The 17,713-nt window shown below is 42.8% G+C and overlaps 1 protein-coding gene across 1 annotated transcript in view; it reads left to right on the top strand.

Moving 5' to 3' along the window:
- The first annotated feature begins 13,456 nt into the window (after positions 1 to 13,456).
- The window catches only part of PTPN13 (protein tyrosine phosphatase non-receptor type 13), a 206,378-nt gene continuing 202,121 nt past the window's right edge, over positions 13,457 to 17,713 (top strand). The window contains exon 1 of the mRNA XM_036763757.1: positions 13,457 to 13,533. The gene's annotated coding sequence lies outside the window, so the exon portion shown is untranslated. The remainder of the gene's footprint in view (positions 13,534 to 17,713) is intronic.

Here is a 17,713-nt window from a genome sequence, read left to right as displayed (position 1 = left end):
TAGCAAAGTTCATCATGAGGCATTTTGTGCAGGCTCCAACATGGTTGAAATTGAAATGACAAAAGTATTGGGCTCATTCCCTGTCCCCTTTAGACCAACTTAGAAGCAATTAGATAACGTGCTCAGACAAGTAGTTGAAGCAAGTCAAGGCTGCCCTTAAAGGAAAATTGTGTAGTAGGCAATGGTTTTGTTTGTTGTCACCCTCCCTCTGGCACTGCATACCTTTCAGTGACACCTTCCTCACCCCCCCACCCAGGGGCCACAGTATCACATTTGGCCCTCAGTAGGCCCCCTTCTTCTCCCCTTCTATCCCTCTCCTCATTCTCAACTTTGCTACATCTGACCCTCTGGGGGTCCAAAATGACAAATGGCCAATCAGATCAAATAACTCATGTTAACATGACATAATAGATAAAAAACCAGCCTCAGAATCAGAAAGACCTTGTGTCGAGTCCAATCTCTGACATGTATCGGCTGTGGGACCCTGCATATGCCACAGCCTCCCAGCACCCACAGGGGATTCTCCATGACTGTAATTTGAATAAAGATTGCTGATTCATTGATAGAAGTAGAGACCTACACTAGTTAAATCACAGGTCTTGACAAAAGAAAAAAAAAAAGAGTAATGCAAGAGGAAAACATACATTTGTCTTCCAAATATAATGGAGAGATTTTATGTTTTAATTCATAAGTGACTCAAATGATGACAATTTCAGGCCCTGGTAAGGTAGGGGAGAACAGGCCCAGGGCAGACTGCTACCTCATTAACATGCTACATAAATTGACAAACTAATTAAGCTGCAAATTGCTTGCTTAATTCCTTCATTGTGCATTGGAATGTTCTAGTCAACTGATTGATTCTATCAGTCCATCAACCAACATTTTCATAAGCACCTACCATGTGCCAGGTACCATGCTAGGTGTTAGGCACATAAGTACAAAAGTGAGACAATCCCTACTCTGATGGAGTAGGTTATAACACATTCATAGATAGCTACATGAAGGATAACAATAAAATAAATATACACTGATTTAGGATTGGGGGGGAGTAGAAAGGCATCAATAACTGGGACAATGAGAAAAGGCTTCTTGAGACAGGTGAGCTGAACCTTGAAGGGAGGCCAGGCTTCTAGAAGTGTCATGAGGAAGGCATGAATCAGTTAGTCAATAACTATTTATCAAGCACTTACCATGTATGGGGAATTGGGTTAAGTACAGGGTGTCCAAAAAAGGGCAAAGCTTTCAAGGAGCTGACATTCTACTAAGGAAGACAGCATGGATGAATGGATGGATGGATAAATAGGTGAGGATGAATTGGAGAAGGGAGAGGCTAGATGCAGGGATAACACAACAGTCAAAACAAGAGATAATGAGGCCCCAAACTAGGGTGATTTTATTATGGATAAGTGAAGGGGACAAATGTAAGAAACACTGAGGATATTGGCAAGCTTTGGCAACTGGTTGAGTACAGGAGGTGAAAGAGTTAGGAGTCAAGTATGATTCCTATCTAGGTCACAACCATGAGGATGGTGGTACCCTCAACAGAAACAAGAAAATTAGGAGGAAGGGTGGGCTTAGGGGAAAAGGTAATAACCTTTACTTTGGACATGTTGACATTGAGATGCTTATAAGATATTCAAGTGGAGATGTCAAGCAAGCAGTTAGAGATAAGGAAATGAAGCTCAAAAGAGAGGGGAAGGGTGAATATTTTGCCTTGGTAGCCATTTGACTAGAGATGATAATTGAATCCAACCAGAACCTTGGAATGATAGTTTCTTTTTATCCCCCCCAAACTTTTTATAAAATTTATTTTTAGTTTTCAACATTCACTTATATAAGATGTTGAGATCTAAATTTTTCCCCCTCCCCAAGATGGCATGCAATCTGATATAGGCTATATATGTATAACCATATTAAACATATTTCCACATTAGCCATGTTGTGAGAGAAGGAACAGAAGGGGAAAAAACCATGAGAAACAAAAAAGAGAGAGAGAGAAAATAGTATGCTTTGATCCACATTCAGACTCCATAGTTCTTTCTCTGGATGTGGGTAGCATTTTCCATCACGAGTCTTTTGGAATTGTCTCAGATCATTGTATTGCTGAGAAGAGCCAAGTCTATGAAAGTTGATCATCACACAATGTTGTTGTTACCGCATCTAATGTTCTCCTGGTTCTGCTCACTTCACTCAGCATCGGTTCATGTAGGAGAAAGATAGTTTCAGTTCCATTTGTCAGATGTTACATCTGAACAACACTGCCATCATAGGCATTCCCTCTTCTAGTGTGTTGACTCTTACCTCCAAGGCACATACGAGTTAGAGTTATAGTAAATATGTTGCTGGAGGTGGGAAAACCATACAGATACACATCAGTTTTTCCCCTTGCTATATTCCCAGTCACTGCACTGGTGGAGTCCACATACCACCCACAGGAGAGGAAACACCATCACTGACACAGCTGACTCCATGCTGTTCTGAACTTGCTGAAGGCTCATCCAAGTTAGTTCCTGAAATCTAAATATCCTATGTCTACATTATTAGCCTGATCTACCAGTCTAGTAGCCAAAAAGGAAATAAAACTTATTGGTCATGACCTGTTTTTGATGAAGATATGTTGGCTATTTCTGTTTCTGATCAGCTGAAGAAACGGAGGATGTTTAGAAGACTCTGGGGAACATGAAAAGCAGTCCTCAAATATCTGAAAAATTGGTATGTGGAAGATGGACTAGATTGGAATATTTAACATTTCAGCATTTGGCCCCAATGAGTGAAGGCTTCAAAGAGGCCAAGTTAGGCTTAATATGAGGAAAATCTTCCTAACAGAGCTGTCCTAGAATGGAATGGACTACCTAGAGATATGGAGGGGTCTGCTTCCTTTCCAGGTCTTCAATAAGAGGCCAGATAATCATTTTTTACTTATAAGGGGGCTTCCTAACTTTCCAAACTTCAAAGCCAAGCCTCCATAGTAGGTACATAGTAAGCTTTTTTCTTCCTTCCTTCCTTCCTTCTTTTCCTTTTCTGTCTTGTCACCTTCCTTCTGTCTTTCAGGACTTCAACACCTTGCCTGCAGTCTCACCTTGGAACCTCCCTTCTTTAGCAGTAAAGCAAGATATCCTGGAACATCCAATCTCCCAAGTTTTCCACCTTCTCACCTTCAAATATCCTATGCCCTGGCTTCTTCTTCCATTGATGAGTCCTTCCCAGTGCCTCCATCTTGGGGAGAAGCCCAGGCTAAAAAAAACTTCATTTTCCTCCTGGCCATGTCCCACCATCGCCCATTACCTGTTTTATATTTTACCTCTGCTTGGCATTGTCTAGATCAAACAGCCAAGTTCTAATCAATCTTTCTAAAGGCCACACTCTCCTTTGCAGAAGCTAAAATATTTGCTGAAGATTCCTCCTTGCCACCAGCCCTCTCCTGCTTCACCTATCAAGTCCCTTCAGTAATAGATTACTAAACTGCTGGAAGCAGCCTCCGAACGACCAAGTGGTTGACTAGAATAAGGCAGAGAACGTATATGGTCAGTACAACTCTCGTTATCAGGTCTGATGTCTGGAAAAATTTCCTAATAGTCAACCTATCAAGGTAAAAGGCTCCTCCTTAGAGATCCTCAAGCAGAGCCTGGATGGCCCACTGCCTGTGGGAGACAGATGAAGCAGAGTAGAGTCAAGAGGGTTTTCTTGCAGCGGCTAATCAGGTCCCTGAAGATACCTCAGAGTGTGAGTAACTAGGGACTCTGCTCAACGGAACAAAGAACTCACTACACCTTTAAGAAGTGAAGAAAAGCCAAAAATGGTTTTATTCCTCCCAACTTTCTTTATACGTTGCCTGCTGTCAGCTGATACTTTCCAATTGATTTTTCTCACTATTAAATGACTTCTATTTTATCATTTTGTTTAATATAAAATCTATGATCGATAATAAATTCTTGGCCCTACATGTCTATATATTTATTCCATACTAGGAAAGGCAAATTTAGGACACCAGTGGCTACCCATCTCCAAATGAGAGATCTAAATCTCTATCCAAATATTAAGATTTTTTTCCCACCTACCATGGGGTTCCATGAATGTGAGAGGATCTCATAGTGGTGATTTTTAAAATGAATGATTTATCTATAACCTGCTAAAATAGAAGAAAGTCTCATGACTATTGGCATCAATTCACCACCAGGGTAGAGTGAGCCATGGTCATTGGTATAACAAGAGCCTCAGAACACAGCTGACCCAGAAACCTTGCAAACTTGAGGAATGGAGGCCAAAATCCACTTCAGGGCTATGCAGTGGGAATAGAAAGGTGTGGTCTAAAAAGAATCAAATTCTTCCCTTTCCTAATGGGAGGAGGATATTTAGAAAGTTAGCACTCATTCAAACTTGCCTCAAAGTGAAATGTTTAAGAATATTCTCTTCATGCATTGAAATACTCTGATTAAGTTATGAAAGGGAATGTGTAGGCTTCCATAAATAATATTTGGTAGCACATCACATCTTTACACTTACATAATTGACTGAAAAGTGTAATTAACAAAAGATCTTGTCATGATTATCTTATTTTTATTTTTTACTAGAAGAAGCATTTGAGTTAATAGAGCAAATGTTGCCTCAAAGGGCTTTTCTCTAACATCCAAAGATGTCTACCAGCGTATATGTCAAAATTATAAAGCAGTCATTTAAAGATAAAACAAGGATAGTTTTAATGATGTTATGATGATTAACATCAAATGATTCCAGATGTGCCCACTGCTTCCACAACAATTTCTGAAATTCCTGCTCCATAATTAACAAACTGTTTTCATCTTAAACTTTTTCCCTCCGCACTTTGTCCATTTTTTGGCACTCACTGAGACCTGACTCCTTCCTGTTGACCTTACATCCCTGTCTATCTTTTCCAGTACTGGTTGTACTTCGACTCATACCCCTTCCTTCCCAACTCACTGGTGGTGAGTTGGAATGCACCTTGAGTTCCATAGCCACTTGTAGATTCTCCACCACCATTAAACAATCATCTCTTCCTAGTCCAAGGTTCACATTATTCAAATTTATCCCCCCCGCCCGCCCCTCCACATCCAGGTAGCTGTTATCTATCCACCCTTAGGATATTCACCTTCCTCAGTGGTTTCAAAGTCTCTCCCCAATCCCCTCAAATTGGAGGACTTCAACATCCCTATTGATATTCCTTCACATACCCTAGCTTCCCAGTTCCTCAATCTACTCAGTTGCCATGGCCTAGTCCTTAAGGCCTCCTCAGTTACATACAGAGCACCCTATAGTAAATCAACTAAACTCTACAGTATTCATTATGCTTGAATCTCTTGCTCAGCTGTGTCTGACTCCTTGTGACCCTGTGGACCATGCTGTCCATGGGGTTTTCTTGGCAAAGATACTGGAGTAGTTTGCCATTTCCTTCTCCCCATTTTACAGATGAGGAAACTGAAGCAAACAAGGTTAAGTGATTTGCCCGGGGTGGCACAGCTAGTAAGTGTCTGAGGCTGGCTTTAAAGGCAAGTCTTTCTGACTCCGAGGCCTGGCACTCTTCTCCGAGCCATCTATCTGCCGCTTGTCATATCACTGATCTTGGGCTTCTGAAATCCCAACTTCACCACCCTTCATTCCTATTCACCTGCTGCTAAAGCTAGAAAAAAATGACAAAACAGTGCTGAGTCTGCTACAAATGGACAATACATAATCTCAACTGGACCTTTCATAGATCAAGGCAATTATTTTACACATTTGGTTGTGAGCTAGCCCACTCACCACAGCATTTATTCCCAGATTTTTCATTGATTCTTAGGCCTCTCACAGCACCCTCTCGGCTGAACACTTTCATTCCTCATGAGAGGAAAAAAAAAAATTAAGGCTATTTGCTGAAACCTCCCTCTCCTCCCCTCTTAATTATCTCAAATCACCCTCCTAAGGTTGGTATGAGGATAAAATGATATATGTAAAGTGATTTGCAAACCGTAAAGGCCTTATACAAGTGTTAGCAGTTATTATAAAAATGCTATTCTTTTCCACTAATTTGGGTGAGATTTATTTTTTTTTTGTTTTTGCATTTTAAATAGTAGTAAATGGTTGAGATTTGTGATCCATGAAGGTTTGTGCTTTCATTAATATGTCATTAAGCAGAAAATCAGCTAAATTTTGTTTTGGTGTAGGATGGATACAAAAGGGAAGTGGGTGTGCTGCTGGATTCTGAACCTGTCCAGTTCGATGGGCAATAGGCCACTGTAGTTCAGGAGTGCTAGTGAGGTAGCCGTGGCATTTTGTAAAGAATCCTGGCCTAGGAATTTAAAGCAGGAATTGAAATCAGAGCTTGGTCACTTACCTACATTTTTGTGACCTTGGAAAGTACTACCAGTTTGTTACATCATTTGTAAAAGACTAGCATGGACATTACTTACCTCACCAGGTGGTGATGGGAACTGAGAATGATGTATATGAAAGTAGCTAGTGCATTGCAGAACACTATATAAAAGTCAGATGTTATTTTTCTCAGGAGCCTAGGAGAAATAATTTTTTTTCCATGCCCAACATAATCTGGCATCATCCTCCCCCACCTTCCCCTTTTCCTTTCCTCCCCAAGATACACCTTCTGATCTGGTCAGGCTGGTGCCTTGATATGTACACTAATATCATAACGCTTTGGCATTCTTTTTACACTGTTTCCTATGACCTGAAGTCCACTCCTCCTTCCATCCAAATACTGCCCAGTGTTCTCCACCTCCAAGAAGGCTCCCTCCTACAAGCCACTATTAAATCACAGCTTTTACTGAAGCTATTATAGTTAATTGACACATATCCATTACAAGTCAGCTATGTTCCAGGCACTTTGCTAGGTTCTGGGAACGCAAAGACAAAAAAAGAATGGTTCCTGGCCTCAAGGGTTTATGTTCTATGGAAATAACATCTGCGTGTGTGTATATATGCTTATATACATTCACAGACATATATATGTAAATATAAAGCACAGAGAGGGTAAAGAGCCATTTTTTTTTGGTGGTGGGACCTAGCAGCTTTCTCTGTGAGGAGTGGGGATGAATTCCTCTGCCCTTGAGCCAAAGCTTGAGGGAAACCAGGATTCTATGAGACTAATGTGAGGAGGGAGTTCATTCCAGGCATTCGAGGCAGCCAGGCAAAAGGCAGAGAATGAAGGTGGTACCGCATGCACAGGGAAGAGAAAGTAGGTCAGTTTGGTCATTAAAGTAGGCTGGACTCAGATGATGAAGGACATTAAATGCCACACTGAGGAATTAGCCTTTTACCCTAGGGGCAAGAAGAAGCCAGGGGCACTTCCAGATTCCAAAGTTCAGCACTTTATCCACTGTGCCAAGATGCCTCTCCTAGGAAGTGATAAATAGGCACTTGCTGCTTTCTTGATTGATTGTAGATGGCTTCTTAAGATTTTGCTGACCCATGTGGTATTGTTGTTTATCCTTCATTCTCCAAGAGGACCATGACATCAGGGAGGTGATGCCATCGCACGCAAATGAATTGGATTTAAGTGAGAGAGGGCTGATGCAAAGAAAGGAAACAAAAACAGTCCCTGCCTTCAAGGAACTGACATTCTAATGGTGAAGACAACATGAAATGACTACATTCAAGAGAAATAATCATAGAAGATCATAGAAGTACATGCAGGCGGATGACTGGAAAGGTAGGAACGGAGTAGATTTTGAAAAGCTTTAAAAGACAAACAGAACATTTTTTATTTGATCTTAGTGGTAACAGGGAGTTTACTGAATTAGAGATAAAATAGAGTTTATTAAGTAGTCAGCTAAGAGGAGGATAGATTGCAGTAGGGAGGAACTTGAGGCAAAGAGTCCAAGTGTGAGGTGATGAAGGTCTGCATGAGGGGCAGCAAAGTGGTTGGAGAGAAAGGTCCACGTATGAGAGATGTAGTGAAGGGAGAAATGACAAGATTAGCCAATAGATTGTAGATGTAGGGTGAGAATTCAGGCTGATAGCAAGGCTAGGAGTCAGGAGGATGGTGGATTTGGCAAAAGGAGAGGGTTTTGGGGGGAAGAGATAATGACTGTTGGGTTTGAGATGCCTACCTGATATCCAGTTTGAGATGTCCAAATGGCAAGTGGTGATAGAGGACTATAGCTCAGGAGAAAGATTAAAATGAAGGTCTGACCATGTTACCACCGCACTGAAGAAAACCAGCGGCTCCCTATTATCTCCTGAATCAAATCATAATATCAAATCAAATCATAAAAGCTGGCTTTTAAAAAGCCCCTTATAAGGTGGCCCCTTTCTACCTATCCAGTCTTCTGTGTTATCACAGAAATGACACATAGGCAAACTGAGGCATGATTTTCTCCCGGGCAAGAAAACTGTTTATTAGCAGTGAGTTAATAAAATAGCTCAGACTACCCTCCCCACCTAGGTCAGCAACCAGGAAAAGATAGAAAAAACCATATTTATTGAGATATCAAAGAGGGGTGCGGGGGCGTAGTTGAAAAGCCTTACAACAGGCTGCAGCTGGAGAAAGTGGGTTGGCCTTCAGGTGTGGCTGATCACACCCCTCTCTGACAATCAAGGAATGCTAATTGCTTCTATGGGCCTCACCTGCTTTTAGTAATCTTGGCAAGAAAATCAGTACCACCCCTATCTGGTTCCCCCCAATTAGCTTCCCCCTTGGAGACCAAATCAGGCCAAACTTTGACTAGGAAAGGCAAGGACCCAAAAGCATTCCTGGGGGAGAGGCCCAGGCCCAGTTGGTTCTTGTTTATTAGGTAAAGGTAACAAGGGTCCCTGGTTAGACAGATTTGCAAGTATATGCCCCGGGGGGGCTAGAAGTGAGCACATTTTTTAACCGAGGGGATTGTGAAAGTCTGTCCTTTGAGCTAGCCCGTGAGATTAGGTTTGTCAAAATGGGGAACAAGATGGATTACAACGTAATGATGATTACTAAATGATAAAGCGTAACACTAATTTTTAAATAATATTTTCTTTCTCCTCAATTACATGTCAGAATAAGGAGTTTTTAATTTTGTCCTGCAGGCAATAGGGAGTCACTGAAAATTTTTGAGTAGGGAGGTGAAATCCTTTAGTCATATTTTGGGTATTTTTTGAATACTTCCAACTTTCCTCGACCTCAATGATAGGCATTTGTTATTCAGCTGTTTCAGCTGTATCCTACTGTTCTCAATTCCATTTGGGGTTTTCTCAGCAAAGATACTGAAGTGGTTTGCCATGTTCTTCTCCCTGCTTATTTTACAGATGAGGAAACTGAGGCAAATAGGGACACACAGCTAATGTCTGAGGCTGGATTTGAACTCAGGTCTTGCTGACTAGATAGAGTCCAGCGCTCTACCCTGCTTCACCTGGCTGCCCTCAATGATATGCATATTCACCTTCCGATTCAGCACCTGGTGACTGGTGATGGGTCTATCTGAATGTAACCAGCCTGCCTCTTGAAAAACTGTCCATAGCTGGGTCCATATTGGAATTTTTTCCAGTTTCATAAGATTTCTCAAAGCTTGCTCTGGGCCACATGAAGGATCTACTCAGCACAAAAAATGTAAACATGATGATGCCCTGATTTAGTTCTAGCCCTTACCTCTCTCCTGAACTCTAGTCTCATAAATCCCTAGCAGCCTTATAAACATTTATATGTGGTGGCCCCTTGGGCGTAACAAACTCATTTTATTTCCCAAAAAACCTACCTCTCTTCCATACTTCCCCACTTCTTTCAAGGGCATCACCATCTTTCAAGTCACCTTAATTCCACCGAACATATCCAAACAATTGCCAAGTTTTGTCATTTCTACTTCTACAATTTCTCTCATACCCATTCCTCTGCCTATATACTCAGTCCACAAGTTCCTGACCTGCGTTTGGCTGCATGGATGCTGCTGGCCTTGGCCCCATCAGCCATCTGGGAAGATCTGTTGGTTCAAAGAGACAGAATTGCAGGTTCCCTTTTGGTCTGAGATTCCTACCCTGGTGATTCCTCTGCAGGCTTCACAGTGGGCTGGAGGCTGAAGCTGAGACCTCACTGGTCTCCTGGGGTCTGAGCCACACACTGCTATTTGCTTTCCTTTCTATATAGCCTAGGGTCTTTGACGGCTCCCTACCCATGAAAGCCACTCCTAGGCAGAAGTCTCCTCAGTCCACCTTGAATCCATGACCTGGAGCTGGGTTCCGAGGGACAAAGTTGTCTCCATACCTTCCCTCAGGTTAGGTTTCTCTGTGCTGAATCTGGGACACCTTATTGCCCCGATACATAGACTCTCCCTGTGCTGCAGTGCTAAGCATAAGGACTTCACTGGATTTCTTCCAGCTACTCCACCGTCTTGGCTGCTGGCCCTCCCCAACCATTTCCATTTGTGAACCAGGTTTGGTTCTGAGGAAGCCTAATTGGGGGATCAAGGCTGCCATTTTCAAACTCTTTGGCTCATTAAGTACCTTACCTAGGTGAACCAGGGTTGATGCTAATTTTAGTAACAGTTATATGGCTTACTAGTCTAAGATTTTCCATAAAAGGGGGAAGTAAAAGAAGTCATTCAATGTATAATATGCATCAGGTATGGGACAAGTAGCTTATTATTAAACAGAAATGCTAAAAATGGAAGAATCACATCAAGCATTAACACAATTAACAGAATGCAAATAACTTATAATTATGGTTACATTTGGCATGGAGGCTAATATTTAAGCCTCATAAGGCTATAAGACAGAAATTATGGGTCAGATCCATGGACAGGAGAAAATTTCCATGAACAAGAAATAGAGGGTCACAGAGGATAAAAAGGATAACCTTGGTTATACAAAATTAAGTTTTTTGCACAAAAACAAATCTAACAAAATTAAGATTAAAACGGAAAGAATTAGCTGGGGGAAATCTTTGCAGAAAGTTTCTTTGCTTAAGGTCTCATTTGCAAGATATATAAGGAACTAATTTAAATTCATAAGAAAAAGAGCCATTCCCTAATCGATATGGACAGTTCTCAAGGGAACAATCCCAGGCTATCCATAGCTATATCAAAAAAAAATGTTCTAACTCACTACTAGTTAGAGAAATGCAAATGAAAGCCATTCTGAGATCTACTTTACACCCATTAGCGTGGCAAAGATTACAAAAAAAAATGAAAATCATAAAGTTTGGAGGCCTGTGGGAAAACAGGTATATTGATACACTATTGGTGCATCTCTCGTGGGGAGGTAATCTGGACTGTAATTTGAAATTATACACAAAATGTATTTTTGACCCAACTATACCACTGCTAGGCCTGTACCCAAAAGAGACTAAGGAATGAGAAAAAAGTCCATTATGTTAAAAAAAAAAAACTATAGTAGCTCTTTTTGTGGTGGAAAAAAACCTGGATATTAAGGAGATGTTCATCAGTTGAAGAATGGGTGGGTAAGGTGTGATATATGAATGTGAGAAAGTGGTACCATGTTGTAAGAAATGAGGAAATTAATGATTTCAAAAAGGCAGAGAAAGACATATGTTCTGATGCATAGTAAAGTGAGCAGAAGTAGACAAATGTATATTATAACATTAATGCTCCACATATAAGATAAAAATGAACATTTTGAGAACTTTTGTAAATTGTTGAAGCATGAAATAAACAGAACCAGAACAATTTATACAATAACACTGTAAATACAAACAACTTTGAAAGCTGTAAGAACTATGATCAGTACAATGACCATTCGTGATTCCTGATGACCAATAACAAAACAGAGATGAGAGATTTAGGATGCAGAATGAGATATCTATTTTTGTATAAAGCCATTTGGGAGTTTGTTTTGCTTGATTGTGCATATTTGTTACAAGAAAACTTGTTTTCCTCTCTTTTTTTTTCCTCCAGTGGGGAAGGGAGTGGGAAGGAGATAAAATGGATTTCTGTTCATTTAAAAAAATATAGAGGGGTTTGTGTGTGGGGTGGAGGGAGATATGAAATGTACACACTTTGAGATGAAGTCACTGCTTTTACTTAACTATTATAATTTGTTACAAGAGATCTCTCACGAAGTGGGAATAATATATAAGTCTCTGTAATGTAGAAATCTTGATAATACTTAAAAAAGAATATTTTACAATATTACTTATTAAGCAATTTACCTTTCACCTGTGCTGAGCTCCATCCAATCAAATAACAAAGCTTGATCTTTCTTAACAGCAGCACTCTTTGATACATAAGCGGCTCTAGTCATCAGCCACTGCAGCAGCTGAAGGCTTCCCAGGACTGTCAGAAATTTCAGAACACACAAGGTGACTGTCAGTCTTGAACACATACACCATGGGATACTCATGCCTAAAGTCAATAAAGACACAAATCAGAGGTGTGTTCTTGTCCAATGGGGTCCGTGGGAAGACAGGGCAATTGCCCCTTCTTGCTTTGCAAGAAAGTAAGAGAAGCCGAGGTCCTTTAGCTATTTTATTTCCCAAGTCATCAGCAATTCCAGTTCAGCTCCCAGCGAGGGGGATCTATGTCTTCTCTCAATGAAACCTCCTCCCGGATCAAACAAGGCCGGAAGCAGGCCCCCAGAACTCACACTGGAAGCAGGCAGGGGATATCTGTTCATACTTTGTGTAACCCACCAGGAAGTGTCAATCTGAGCATGCTCCATGCCCCCTGTACACCTGTATGTACCTACCTGGGAAGGTGCTGGATCCCCCTGATAGAATACTAACTTCCCAGGGAGCGGAGACGGTCTTATTTTGGTCTTTGAGGGCACTTAGCAGGTACTAAATAAATGTTTTGTGGATTGTTTCGGTCTCTCGATTTTCTTGGTGGAGATTTAAACTCCAGCTTCTTCCCTTACCTCGTCCTTTGCGTCTCCTTCCCACGGCTCCATCTAGTGCCCCAGTAGCCGCCCGCCCCCAGGACATGTCGGGTGTCCCACCCACCCCTAGCACTCGGAGGCTCGTCCTGGAGATCACAGAATCGCAGGGACCTTGATCGCTGCTCCAGAGCCCCCATTTACAGGTGAGCGGAGGGACAGAGGTGAGTTTTAGGGAACATCCCGCCTGATGGATGGGCCATAGCTCCGTCCAGAGGGAGGCGGAAGGCACGGGCTAGGTCTACGCACCCCCCCCCCCCAGGCATGAAGCTAGGACCGGGTCTCCAGCGCGCTCCCCGCGCCCCTGAGGGGACGCCTCGGAACTCCCGGGAGGGAGGCAAGGGCCGGGCCCGGCTGGGACCCAGGAGGCGGGGCGGGGCTCCCCAGAGTCTGGGCGTGCTCGGCTGAGTGACAGCGGGGCGGGGTCGAGGGCGGCGGCGGCGGCGCCTGGGGCTGGCCCCGATGCGGGCACTGGGGGCCCCTGGACAGCCAGCTTGGGCTCCGCGCTGCACCGCGGGGCCGTAGCAGCAGCGGCCGGCGGGACCCAGGGCAGCGCCCTCCGCGTCCACTTAGGGGAGGAGAAGGAGATGCTGTTCCGCTGCTCCCCCTCCCCGGGCTCCTCTCCTGATCGCCTGCAGCCGCCCCCCGCCCGCACCGCCCCCTCCCCGCCGGGCGGCGGAGCCCTCGGTCTCCCCGCTCTCGGGCCGCTGCACAGCGTCCTTTGACGCGTTGGTAAGTGACCGATATTAAATCCCCCCCCCACCCCATCCCGGAACTGGGGCAAGTTACCCAACTTCCTGGGCTTCAGCGTCCTCATCTACGCATGGAAGGAGAAGCCCCCCACTCTTTCCTTCTCCGCTCCCTCCTTCCTCCCGGGGCCATCTCTGCCGCCAGGATTCGCCCCTTGGGCTGCCCGGCTGGAAGGAACTTTTCCTGGCCCTCGGAACTGAGGGGAGAAGGGGGAGAGAGGTGGGGATGGAGGAGGGGGAAGCGAGGGGGGAAGGGAGGATGGCTTTCGTGGGTGGGGGTGGGGCGAAGTGGTGGTGGTGGTGGTGATGGCAAGTTTCTTATCCCACTGGAGCAGATACGGGCATAGAGTTGGGGACTGTGCGATGGAGGACAGGGATGCTGCGGGGGAGCGGGGAGAGCCGGGCCCGGCCTTCCGCAGCCCCCCAGCACCCGAAGCGCGGGGTCTACACCCCTGGGGGCCCCGCTACTTCTGCTTCCCGTAAAGGATCGCGGGGGTGGCAGACTAGCGGCCTCCCGAGGAGGTGGTCGCCGAGGACAGAGGCAGAACGACGCGGCCACGGCGCCCCAGTGCCTTTTTTCTTTTTCTTTGCCTCGGACCTTCGAAAGAGAGCGGGATCCCCCCCCCACCCCCCTCTCCTCCCCTTCCCTGGGGTTTATGGCATTTTGCGGCACTAGAGAAAACGGGAAAGGGTTTCGAGTTAGCTCCAAGTTCCGAAACTCCCGCAGAGATACCCTGCTGGATCGGGATGCAGAAGGGGCCGGGGAAGGAGAGCCGAGGGGGATGGGACTGGAAATCCGATCGCCTGCTGGGGGATAGACTTGCAGGAATACCGCCTGCATGGGCGTTATCCATAGGATCTACACCTCCACACTTCGCCAGCTAATCTCCTGGATTGTCTGTGTCATTTTCTTTTAATTGCATGTTTGAAACAACAAACGCGGTGACTTCATACAGAGTTAGCTCGGGTTCAGAGGAGTCTCTGTTCTGTTTACGGGACAAAATGGGGCAACTGGGTTTGTTTTCGAGGTGGAGACCTAAACAAAATGTAGGACTTCAAGACCAGTGGGCTGAGGCGGTTTGGGAACAGATTACCAGGATTTTTATTTTTATCTATGCAGGTTAGGGTGTGTTGTAAGTGGTGGAGCAAAACTATCGTAAAAAAAAAAAAACAAACATTCTGAAATAAGTAGTTCAGTAAGCGTTTGTGATTGCCCAAATTCCTGATGATGTATTTCCAGAAGTTTGAGGGTACGTTCTTAGATTGCAGTGGTTATGTGATGGAAAATTATAACATCTGGTTTTATTTTCACAATGTACATGTTTTTCTGTAGATTCACTGAGTTGTCGATGGTGGTTTTGTTTTTTTTTTTTTTTACTTTCTCTGCTCGAGTTTTAAGCTTAGCTTTCCCTCATCCTGTACTTGTGCTCCCAATTTGCTGTTTCCAAAGTTTCATAAATAACATTTGATAAAACCATGCTAAATGAAATGATATGGAAACAAGACTGTGCACAATTTTGACATTTGCTTAATTAGTTCGGGCTTTATGTCAGGAAAGGTGCTCAAGGTACAAAGACAAATGAAATAGTCCCTGATTTCAAGGAAATCAGGAGGTTGGGTAAGGGAAAGCGGGACGCAGTATTTACAGCTAGCAAGCTGTAAGGGACTTTTAAGATAATTTCATCCAGCCCTTTGTTGTATGTTTCCCTTCGTGGACCATTTTCCTCAATTGGTCCATTTGAACAGATTGCTAGAAATTCAGGTGTATTTGGTATAATTTCTTTAGCAAAATAGCCCATTTTCAGTAGCCTAAGGGAAAGTTGTTAAGACCGGGCATCAAACTCTTGCCTGGTTCCTGGTACAAATATGTGGTGGGAGGGGGAAGCCGCATCTCTCAACCCTGCCCTTCAGTGACCCTGAGTAATTCTTTTCAGCCTCCTCCCATTGTTAAAGATGTACTGTATCTGAGACCCTTTTAGATGAGGGGTTCTTAGTGTTTTTGTGTATGGCACGGACACCTTTTGCAGTCTGGCAAATCCTATGAATCATTTTTCACAATAATATTTTTCAATGCATAAAGTAAAGTACACAGGATTATAAGGGGAGTTAATTGTATTGAAATGAGGTTATCAAAATACTAAAAAACAAGTCCACAGACCCCAGGTTCAGCACCTCTGCTATAGATGCTATGTCTTGGGTATAGTTTGTTTCTTTGGTTTGGTTTAGTGTGTAAGGTGATCCACAAGGTAAATATTTTTGGATAAGGGAATTTAAATTGATCCAGTTTTGGTTTAATGACCAATTATACCATTTAAACCACAATAAAAAAAAAACTCTTGCTTTTAAAATTGCCTCTCATTTAAAATTTTGTAATTACATTTTTTCAATTACGAAGTATTTATTTTTCTTCCCCTACCATATCCCCTCACTGGGGAAAAACAAAAAGAAACAAAGAAAAAACCAAACTCTCCTTACAGATATGCATAGTCAAGCAAAACAAAGTTCTATATTGACATTGTCCAAAATTCTGTATATTAGGGCCATCGTTTTTAAAAAAAATTTTGTCCGTAGATGGGTTGCATTCTTCAGCCCTCTGGAATCATGGCCTATTGTGTTGATCAGAGTTCTTAAGTCTTGCAAAAGTCTTCATTTTTTATACTGCTGTAGTATAAAATGTCCTCTTGGTTCTGTTCACTCTGCATTATTTTATACATGTTTCCCAGGCTTCCCTGAAACTGTCTCCATTTCCTACAGATCACTTCTTATAACATTCCTTATATTTATATACTATAATTAGTTCAGCCATTCCTCAGTTGAGGGGCACGCATTTAGTTTGCAGTTCTTTATCACTATAAACAGTGACCACTACAAATATTTTTATACATGTAGGATCTTTTCCTCTCTTTGACCTCTTTGGGGTATAGGCCTAGGAGTGGTATCTCTGGGTCATAGGATTTGCACAGTTTAGTAACTGTGGGGGCATAGTTCTAATTTTTTCCCCCAGAATGATGGGACTGATTTACAGCTCCACCATGTATCTGTGTTCCTGTTTTCCCACAATCCTTCTGACACTGTCTCCTTTTTGTTGGTTACCTTTACCAATCTGAAGATAACCTCAGAGTTGCTTTAATTTGCAGTTTTCTAATTCTTAGTGATTTGGAGCATATTGCATGTAGCTTGGATTTTTAAGAGGGAAGAAATGCTGCCTATTCGTTTCCATTGACCATATTTTTCCATTGAAAAGTCTTATTTTTAAATGAGTGCATTTTTGAAGTTTGCAAAAATCTAACCAATGATTGATTTAAAGTGGTAGTAATTGGACCTTTTCTACTCATGAGACAACTGGTGTTTCTTGGGCATACTCATTGAACTCTGTGGCTGGCATGAGCTCAGTTTTCAGCATTGATTTTCACAAGAGTTTGAATTACAAATTTTCTCCCCATTTCTACCCTCCCCCCCACTCCAAGATGGCATATATTCTGGTTGCCCTGTTCCCCAGTCAGCCCTCCCCTCTATCACCCCACTCCCCTCCCATCCCCTTTTCCCTTTCTTTCTTGTAGGGCAAGATAAATTTCTACGCCCCGTTGCCTGTGTATCTTATTTTCTAGTTGCATGCAAAAACTTTTTTTTTTGTTTTTGAACATCTGTTTTTAAAACTTTGAGTTCCAAATTCTCTCCCCTCTTCCCTTCCCACCCACCCTCCTGCACAAAGCAGAGCAGGAAGAGGGAAAGGGCAAAGGCAGAGAGGGTGTTGGTCAGATTAGGTAGGGTGGGAAGAAGAAGATGAAATACTTTGAGATTCCCCATTCTCCCAGCAGTAGTCCCACTGGGAACATAGAGTAAACACCCTTTGTACTAATAAAAATTATTTTCCCTTTCTTTTTTTTTCCTTCTTTTTTGGTTTCTTTTCTTCTTTCTCATGATTCATTCCATTGGTTATGATTCTTCTTTACAACTTGACTATTATGTAAATAAGTTTAATGCAAAGGTATATGTAGAACCTATGTCAGATTACATGACATCTTGGGGGTGAGAGGAGGGAGAGAAAATTTGGAACTTAAAAACTTGTGGAACTGAGTGTTGTAAACTAAAAATTAAAAAAAAAATTATAATTAGCCAAAAATTATTTTCCCTCTTTAGTAAGGAACCAGATAGAGGAGATA

This window comes from Trichosurus vulpecula, chromosome 6, assembly GCF_011100635.1.
Source record: "Trichosurus vulpecula isolate mTriVul1 chromosome 6, mTriVul1.pri, whole genome shotgun sequence".
Lineage (NCBI taxonomy): Eukaryota > Metazoa > Chordata > Mammalia > Diprotodontia > Phalangeridae > Trichosurus > Trichosurus vulpecula.
This window is presented reverse-complemented; position numbering and strand designations above follow the sequence as displayed.